Source organism: Schistocerca serialis, chromosome 3, assembly GCF_023864345.2.
Source record: "Schistocerca serialis cubense isolate TAMUIC-IGC-003099 chromosome 3, iqSchSeri2.2, whole genome shotgun sequence".
Lineage (NCBI taxonomy): Eukaryota > Metazoa > Arthropoda > Insecta > Orthoptera > Acrididae > Schistocerca > Schistocerca serialis.
The window spans coordinates 843,435,145-843,445,776 of NC_064640.1; the positions used below are offsets into that span (position 1 = coordinate 843,435,145).

At 40.1% G+C, this 10,632-nt stretch overlaps 1 non-coding gene across 1 annotated transcript; it reads right to left on the minus strand.

The window, feature by feature from the left end:
* Positions 1-6,574: 6,574 nt before the first annotated feature.
* On the minus strand, positions 6,575-6,649 carry Trnat-cgu (transfer RNA threonine (anticodon CGU)). Its single transcript has one exon. It is a non-coding gene; the product is annotated as a tRNA-Thr (tRNA).
* Between the last annotated feature and the right edge of the window lie 3,983 nt (positions 6,650-10,632).

A 10,632-nucleotide genomic window follows, 5' to 3' on the forward strand; every position in this document is an offset into this window, starting at 1 on the left:
CACTTGAAACGAAACAGACTGTCAATCCTAAGAGCCCGGGTTCGATTCCCAGCTGGGTCGGAAATTTTCTCCGCTCAGGGACTGGGTGTTGTGTTGTCCTAATCATCATCATTTCATCCCAACGACGCGCAGGTCGCCGAAGTGGCGTCAAATCGAAAGACCTGCACCAGGCGAACGGTCTACCCGACGGGAGGCCATAGCCACACGACTTTTCCATTTTTCCACGATAAGCGATGCCGTTTTTGGATATAAATATTAGTATATCAATGATTCTTTTCAGAACCGGACACCTACTGAAAATCTCTCGACTATTTTTTCCCTTTTAGATATTGTTCGACATTTCCCTTTTTTTTTTTTTTTTTTTTTATTTTTTTTTTTTTTTTATTAAAAGGCGACCACGGCTAGTTGATGACTGTTGACTGTGGCTTTCGTGTTTGACGAATTCCTCATAAATATTTTTTTTTTTTGCCGAATTAACACTGTCAATAAACGGACTTCTTCCTCCTTCTTGTTTTCTCGTTATCATCAGGCGCAAAACACATGCAGGTAGTACAGAGTATCCCATTAAATTCTTGAGAATAAGAGACAGGTTCTGGCCGAATTAAAGCGCGCGTTGGAAATTTTCGGTAGTGAACTCGATGTTTATCTGCCGAAGGCGGGATAGGGTGAATAGATACGTAACTCACTTTATTTGTAGTGTTGGTATTTTTTCTTGGTGGAGCAAAATCATAAAGTTGTTTAATTTCGCCATAACCGTCGTCTATCAATGTAAGTGGCGCAGGTGCGATTCTGTCGATATTTGCACTGGTTCCGGGATTGCTAGAAACAGAGAGAACTGTTTCTGTAGGATTAGAAATGCATGCATTTAATTCTTGTACTGTGTCATGACTGATTTGTACAGCAGCCGCCGATTCCATGCTATCTTCTGAGCTACTTCCATGCGAAACAGTGTGCCCAATTTTTTATTTACCTGCAATACTGATGATGACGATGGCCACATGAAAATAAAGTATACATACATACATATAATTTTAGTCATATCAAGCAGTATTTTTCAATAGAATAATAAGAAAAAGATAAGGGGCACTTCAGGGTTAACGAAATTATAAAAAATCCTATTGTTAGACTAATGATGTCCAGTAACTGAAATTTATGTTATATTATGTCCCATAAACTGCATATAAAGAACAAATGCTCAAAATGTCGACTTATATTGTTTTTTTTAAGCTAGTAGAATTAATACGAAAAAAATTATTTTAATATTAATTCTATCAGCTTACAAAAAACAATATCAATCGGCATTTTTAGTATTTGTTGTTTATATACAGTTAATAGGACATAAAATAACATAAATTCCAATAACTGAATAGTTTAATTTTTAGTTAGACATAACTTTGGTCTAAAACAGATAATTTTAACAGATTCCAATTGATTTAATTTCGAAGAGAAAAAGGAATCATAAAGTGAAAACACAGGTAAAACTTCTTGCTAGCAAGCTATTATCTGGATCTGTTAAATTAGAAAAAAACTGTATTAAAAATCTGATTTATTAACCTGATTGTGTTTCGTTCCGATTTTCAGAATATTCAAGCCCTTGAGATGTAGACGTGAAAGAAAAAGCATGGGTCGCTTTCGATTCGAAGCAGTTATTTGTAATTCGATCTCCCGTTTATGTTTCCGTTTTTTGGAGCTAGATTTATGTTTTCTTGATGGATCAATATTTTTGAAGAAACTTTATTTCTTGTATTAAAAACAGCATTCAGTACCACATATTAGTTAATCGCTCGCTAAATATCGTTTCTCAAAAACATAAAAAAAGCCCGTACTATCTTCCGAGCTCAAGGAGCTTGAAAATGAACAAAAGGTCCCATTTTTTAGCTCAAAGCCTAGTGGGCCATCGCAGGTTAGGTGCCGGCTATCAAACGCCACCTCGACTATATGGCCAGTCCCAGGCTGCCGGCACATTGATTTTTTTGTGACACTATCATTAGGAAGAAGTTAATTAGGACTCATTTATAGTTTTGTATACAGAACGTTTAATTTTTTCATGTAACAAGTTAGTGTAAGGAACAATGAGACACTCACTGTCATTCAACACCATCGTTTACAGATGTCTGCTTGTAAGTTGATTTCTAGCATCCGCTTTTCAAGCTTAGTTGACGACTGACATGTGAAACAGGAGGAAAATATCTGTAGATATACATATTTTTGGATGTTACTTGTTAAGATAATCATAAGAGAGAGCCTTCAGTTAATCTCCAGGACCCTGCAGCTGCCAAGATGTGGCTTGGCGACCACATACAGTGCGAACTGGGGCACAGTCTTTTGTTCAGTTCACTTTTGTGTCATGATCCATCCAATTATCGTTCTTCTTTCCTGGCCCTGATGAGAGTAAATTGTGCCCCCTTTTCAACACACGTGAGGGCTTAGAGTCTGACGGTTCCTTCTTCCCACTACAGCACGTCTAGAGTGAGATCAAATCCGTGTCTATGGCAAGTAACTAACAGACTCAATTTTTTAAACCCTGGTGGCAGTGAGTTTCTGTTTTAGTATCAGGTACAGATGCGACATCTAGTGTTTGGCTCTGAAAGGAAAGTCACAAACCATAAAGTTTCTCCATCTCGGTTGTGACTGTTATATTACTGGCAGGATTAGGTGTCATTAGACCTGTAGATGCCTATACAGTTGTTAAATGCGGTTAGCATCTGCTGTCTCTGAATGTTGTGTGACTTGCCAGACTGCAGAATAAAAGGATTATACTTTCTTTCCCCTGACTGTCCTGGTTCTTTCTCTGCTTTCCCCGTTCTGTATTCAGTGTAATGTCTCTTGTTTTGTACAAGTTATTTCAGGCGTGCCACTGCTGCCGTATACAGGACAGGGGCCGCCACGCAAGAACATATCAGGCGCTTTCCCTCCATGTTTTATGTTTTGTTCACTCTCTGCATTTCTCTCTTTTATTCGTAAGAGGTAGTAGCCTATCAAAACTGGAACATGTGATGATAATGTGCCACAACACACGAATCAAAAGATATAATTAGTAAATATGATGGTGAACCGCACTTGTGTGGATTTGCCACTGTTACCTCAACAAAATTTCATACAAATATTTTTGTTTCAGACGAAAAACGTATTATCATAGTTTGATGGAGGGGCTTCTCTGTTACACATATACCAACTTTTTAATAAATTTCTTGAACTAAATATGTGACTGCAGCCTATTTTTTCCTTTCCCTGAAACCTGGAATGGGTGGGGGGAAATGGTCTCCCTTGCCCTCCTGTATGGGCACCCATGTTGGTCCCTGCTTCGGCTTGAAAAAATATGGCCACCTTACTGAAACCCTATTTTGCTGTAACACTGTCGAAGTACATTTTAACTCATCTCAAAAAAATCAAATGTTCAAATGTGTGTGAAATCCTATGGGACTTAACCGCTAAGGTCATCAGTCCCTAAGCTTCCACACTGCTTAATCTAAATTATCCTAAGGACAAACACACACACCCATGCTCGAGAGAGGACTCGAACCTCCGCCAGGACCAGCCGCACAGTCCATGACTGCAGCGCCTGAGACCGCTCGGCTAATCCCGCGCGGCTAACTTCTCTCACATAGTTTCCAATATGTGTAATTCGAGGTAAGTCACATACATTAAAACACCACGTATCAGAACAAGCTTGTGGATAGATGATACGTTAATTAAGGTTATTGGCTTAGAAGACTGTGAAATGTCGTAAGGATTTAAACATGAATTATTCTTGTGAAGAGGGTTTCCCATGTGTATATCTATACACTAATACTGTGACTAAGTTTTAAGTGGTTATAAGAATTCATGATCTTTGTGGGAAAAAACTTGTATGTTACATGTGCTTTAAATTGTAATTTTTCCCTAACTAAGAATGCGTATAGATCAGTGTACTCGCTCAGTTAACTCACATCCTTTGGATAGGTTTAGGTGGCCATAGACATTAATAAGCTTTCTGGGAAAGAAAGCAGTTTTATTTGAGGGATCGGTCACAGGCATGAAACCGCAGCTTTTTAGGCGCCGAAAGGGGCACTCACGCATTTGTTGAGCTAATATGACGAAAATTTTCAATTAATCCTTTGTAATTATTGTTGCACTGTTTACAGATGAGGTACGTTTGTCTTCTGCTTGGAAGCATTTGTTTCCGTTCTTTTCTCTCAAAGTGTCATTCATAAGAGTTAAAAATAATTGTGCATTACGGTACTGATACGTATTACTTTGGGACCGTCTAATGACAACTGAATAACTATGTTTTAGCCATATGCGGTCAGCCTTTATTCTTTACAGGGTATCTTTAGTGGTATGGAATATGTACGTAATTTTGTTCATACTATTTAGTTTACATTTAGGACGTTGTAGATACAGCTTATGAACAAAATGGTTCAAATGGCTCTGAGCACTATGGGACTCAACTGCTGTGGTCATCAGTCCCCTAGAACTTAGAACTACTTACACCTAACTAACCTAAGGACATCACACACATCCATGCGCGAGGCAGGATTCGAACCTGCGACCGTAACAGTCGCACGGTTCCGGACTGCTCGCCTAGAACCGCGAGACCACCGCGGCCGGCGCTTATGAACAGGTCTGGAACTTTTTGCTTTTCTATGATATAGTAACGATTTGAAGTTCTACTTACAGATTCCTCGCTGTTTATCTATATGTTATGTTTTTGTTTCTTTTTTATAGCTGATCTTCGTCTGATAAGTGCCATTTGAAAATTCGTTTTCAATCTTCACACCACTAAGAGCTGAACACTTGGTTTGGTCTTATGTTTTTGATGGTGTTATCAACTATCATATATATATATATATATATATATATATATATATATATATATATATATATGGAATGTTGTTTATCGTATCATTTCTTCTATTAAGTTTAGTATGAAGTTCGTATTAATATGTGTCTGGTCATTTATCACATGTTAGTTTTCAGCAATGGGTTTCTGGATGTGGTAGTTTTCTTGCATTACATTTGTTTAAGGTATTGGTTGTAATTGTTTATTCGGATTATTTCCATATCTTGTTCCATATTTTCTGGATCGTGGTTGAGGTGTTCTAGTTCAATCTAGCTGTGGAGTGGTTTGTTTCATACTTGCAATACATCATGTGCTCTTTGTACCGTGTTATGTATACTGGTTCACGACTCTGACATTGACGTTTCCGTATTCCTGATCCCTAGAATTTTTCCTACTTGATTGTTGGATTGTTTAAGTTTTTTGAGGGTTTTCGCAGTTTTACATGCTATTTGGAAGCCCTCTCTCTTAGTGATAACTTACGTGTATTTCTCATACCGTACCATCTGTCTCTTTTCTGTATGATGGTCTCATTGCGTATGTGTGTTGTGTCTGTTTGTGGGTTGGGGTTTGTGATTTGTCCTGCATTTTTGATATGTTGCATGTACTGGGTTGTTATTTGATAGAATCTTGCACTGAGCATAGTTTAATCATTGCTGACACTTGAATTAAGAATCATGAAAGAAGACTGTATGCGTGGAAGATACTTGGAGACACTGGTAGGTTTCAGATTTATTACAATGGTAAGACAGAGATTCTAGAACCATGTTTTAAATTTTAAGACATTTCCAAGGGCAGATGTGGACTTGAAGAAGTATAGGAAATTAGGGAGACAAATGTAGTAGGACAGCTGCTGTTCTATGGCACTTTTAATCTGATTTACGACTTGACCACTGACCCCTGATAAGTCAACAACTTAATTAATTGGTCATTAATTGGTCTCTTACTTAATAGCCCTCTCCATCTCAGACTATCTCACTTACTCTCCTCTCGCTCTTCGCCTCCGTTCCCTGTGACCTAGTGTTTTGGAAGTCCAACAGCATTTTAGTATCGATGGCTTTCAGCCGGTGGGTTCCTGAGTCAGATGACTCCGCATGGAGTAGCATTTTACACTACTGACTCGCTGAGCACTGCGAGTGTCAGTCATCTGCCAGCCACATGAGTAACAGTAGCAGTAGCCACTTAAATTCCCAATATTTCGTAAAAGGCATTTTGAGTGGTAGCAAACAGGGCTTAAGTATTTGTCAAACATGTTGTTGATATTGCTGTTATTATAATTGTTCATAATTATTTCTCATTCATATTGTTGTTACTATAGTTGTTCATTTCAGCAGTGTGGCTTCCATCACCAGCAGCGTGGTGTTAGACCATGGAACATCTGCAGTATTGCTGAGCCAGTAAAGAGTTGTATAGCCTGCAGTTTACTTTTGCGACAGCACACAGTGACTTGCGCAGGTAGTTGAAAATATTCATTAATACTTCCCAGCCTGTCATAATGTGGGATTGGTAGCTGAAAAAATTAATACATAGGGTGGTCCACTGATCGTGACCGGGCCAAATATCTCACGAAATAAGCGTCAAACGAAAAAACTAGTAAGAACGAAACTTGTCTAGCTTGAAGGGGGAAACCAGATGGCGCTATGGTTGGCCCGCTACATGGCGCTCCCATAGGTCAAACAGATATCAACTGAATGAGATTTTCACCCTGCAGCGGGGTGTGCGCTGATATGAAACTTCCTGGCAGAATAAAACTGTGTGCTGGACCGAGACTCGAACTCGGGACCTTTGCCTTACGCGGACAAGTGCTCTACCAACTGAGCTACCCAAGCACAGGGTAGCTCAGTTGGTAGAGCACTTGCCCGCGTAACGCAAAGGTCCCGATTTCGAGTCTCGGTCCGGCACACAGTTTTAATCTGCCAGGAAGTTTCAGATATCAACTGAGTTCATTTAAATAGGAACTCCCATTTTTTATTACATATTCGTGTAGTACGTAAAGAAAAACAACTTTTTTAGTTGGACCACATTTTTCGCTTTGTGATAGATGGCGCTGTAGTAGTCACAAACATATGGCTCACAGTTTTAGACGAACAGTTAGTAACAGGTAGGTTTTTTAAATTAAAATACAGAACGTAAGTACGGTTGAACATTTTATTTCGGTTTTTCCAATGTGATACATGTACCTTTTTGAACTTATCATTTCTGAGAACGCATGCTGTTACAGCGTGATTACCTGTAAATACCACATTAATGTAATAAATGCTCAAAATGATGTCCGTCAACCTCAATGCATTTGGCAATAACGTGTAGCGACATTCCTCTCAACAGCGAGTAGTTCGCCTACCGTAATGTTCGCAGATGCATTGACAATGCGCTGACGCATGTTGTCAGGCGTTTTCGGTGGATTACGATGGCAAATATCCTTCAACGTTCCCCACAGAAAGAAATCCGTGGACGTCAGATCCGGTGAACGTGCGGTCCATGATATGGTGCTTCGACGACTAATCCACCTGTCATGAAATATGCTATTCAATATCGCTTCAACAGCACGCGAGCTATGTGCCGGCCATCCATCATGTTGAAAGTACATCGCCATTCTGTCATGCAATGAAACATCTTGTAGTAACATCGGTAGAACATTACGTAGGAAATCAGCATACATTGCACCATTTAGATTGCCATCGATAAAATGGGGGCCAATTATCCTTCCTCCCATAATGCCGCACCATACATTAACCCGCCAAGGTCGCTGATGTTCCACTTGTCGCAGCCATCGTGGATTTTCCGTTGCCCAATAGTGCATATTATGTCGGTTTACGTTACCGCTGTTGTTGAATGACGCTTCGTCGATAAACAGAACGCGTGCAAAAAATCTGTCATCGTCCCGTAATTTCTCCTGTGCCCAGTGGCAGAACTGTACACGACGTTCAAAGTCGTCGCCATGCAATTCCTAGTGCATAGAAGTATGGTACTGGTGCAGTCGATGTTGATGTAGGATTCTCAACACCGACGTTTTTGAGATTCCAGATTCTCGCGCAATTTGTCTGCTAATGATGTGCGGATTAGCCGTGACAACAGCTAAAACACCTACTTGGGCATCATTATTTGTTGCAGGGCGTTGCTGTCGTTTCACATGTGGCTGAACACTTCCTGTTTCCTTAAATAACGTAAGTATCCGGCGGACGGTACGGACACTTGGATGATGTCCAGGATACCGAGCAGCATACGTAGCACACGCCCGTTGGGCATTTTCATCACAATAACCGTACATCAACACGATATCGGCCTTTTCTGCAATTGGTAAACGGTCCCTTTTAACACGGGTAATGTATCACGAAGCAAATACCGTCCGCACTGACGGAATGTTACGTAATACCACGTACTTATACGTTTGTGACTATTACAGCGCCATCTGTCACAAAGCGAGATAAGTGGTCCAACTAAAACATTCATATTTCTTTACGTACTACACGAATATGAAATTAAAAACGGGGGTTCCTATTTTAAAAAACGCGGTTGATATCCGTTTGACCTATGTCAGCGCCATCAAGCGGGCCAACCACAGCGCCATGTGGTTTCCCCCTTCAACCTACACGAGTTTCGTTCTTTGTAGTTCTTTTCGTTTGATGCTTATTTCATGAGATATTTGGCCTGGCCACTATCAATGAACCACCCTGTAGAGTGTACCTGTCACGAGCAGTAGTGTCAATACACAGTAGTATAGGTCGAAAGAAATTTATGAGTGTGTGTTAACGCAGTGCCAGTGCGGCATTATTGGACTTTCTCCACCGCAATTGTGTGTGTATCTGTCTTTCTGTGGGGGCAGCAGTAGTCACAAATTACTAGGTGCTATAAAAAAAAACTGAACAGACCTCAAGGGCCCGACTGTACTGACCGACTGCCATGTCATTCTCAGCTAATAGGGGTCACTGGATGCGGATATGGCGTCTGATAAGCACACTGCTCTCCCAGCTGTTACCAGTTTCGTGACTGGAGCCACCACTTCTCATATATGTAGGTCAGCAATTCGCCCCGCAAGGGCCGAGTGCTCTTCGTTCAGCAGATCAGACAGTCGTCACCAACACAGGTGCTAGAAAAGCCCGACAGCGCTTCACTTCGGTGATCTAACGGGAACCAGCGTTGCCACTGCAGCAAGGCCGTTGGCCACTCTCATCTGTATCTGTTCTAAAAAACTGTGCTCTGGAGCTGGTTAGCATAGCGAGAGGATCAGGCTGTGTCAGTAACAAATTACGTCACTTGAATTCTACTACATCATTCGAGGCACTAGCCAGATATATAAGTACTCCCATCAAAAGAACGATTAGAAAAGGGACGGTCTGTGATGTTAAAGTAGGAGATTACCTAAGCAGTAAATTTTCCTAGTCCGTCAATGCGCGACATGGTGTCAAGGTGAAACTGCCATTTCTCCTACACGGGAACGACAATATGGCAGCGAGAGGAATACTGGTAAAAAATGGTGAGCAAACACTGGAAACCGTTTCGAAGAAATTCAAAAACCCGTGCCTATACCTTACAAAGTGGAATTAGAATGGATGTTCTAGTGAAAGAGCTGTCAGGAATATTGCAACAGCTTCATTTAGACGAATATTACCTTTTGGATTTGGACATAATGAAAGACTTTGCTGGAATTTTTAACAAAATGAACATGTGCAACTACCTAATATCAAACTACGGTCTCTGCATGGAAGGAAACTGCCAGGGAAAGAGCAGTGTGATTGTGGACAATAGTAAGGCAGTTGGGACTGACTGTTTAAAGTGGTTAAAGTCCAACTGTAGAATGAAGATATATAGCAAATATGTGTCAGATTACAAGCCCGAAAGCGAACAAAGTTATCGGTAACCACCTTATAAGACTTATAAAATGTCCACTATGCGGTTTTCGTTAGCTAAGAAACATGGTGTTACCAGGCTGGAGGCTACAATATACAGCTACATAATGAATCGTGTGTTTCGCCCTGTGCAAGACTATTTAAGTTTTTTAGACACCAACAAACACTATTTACAAAGTGTTCCACTGTACTATTTGCCAATTGCTTCCATGTGGCGCCTATTAAAGATAACTTACAAAACAACTGTGGTATGGTGTTTCGCAACGGTCTGCTGTTTGTGTATAGGAGTAATAATAATACCCCAAAACTGACTGGTATAAAAGTGAGTCTTCCAGATACTCAAGATCGAGAAAAGCTTATTATCTATGTTCTGTCTACACACAGTTTTAGTTATCTACCTATAAACTACATGGAGATTCATAACACTGACTCCAAAATGGGGCAAATGAACATGTATGGAAAATAATGTATATTAGAGTAGTGAGGAATGAGCAACTCACAGAGATTACTGGCAACCATATGAAAATTTTATACAAGTATAGGTTTGAAGCACATGTGGACATGTGTTATACAGAAGTGTTATGTTAAACCAGGAGAAACTTATTTTTCTCCTCAATGCCGTCTGATACAAGTATTGCAGAAATAGGACTGGTTGACACAAACAATGTTATACGACAAATTCTAAGAGTAAGACCCAATGTGACGAACGGATTAAACTATTCCCTATTAAGAAAATTACCTCTTTACATACAGTTAATGTGTTATGCACATGTTATAGGAAACTGGAAACGGAGGACATCGAAGTCAGGAAACAGTAATTGGAGTATATGGCGAAAACAACTGCCATAAGGGAAGAATATAAACAGCTGTTGGAGAATGAAGAAACTATTGCAGTTGTGCAAGCTAGATTTACATATTACTTTAAACATAATCGTCAAGACAAATCTGACTACGACTGGGAGATAT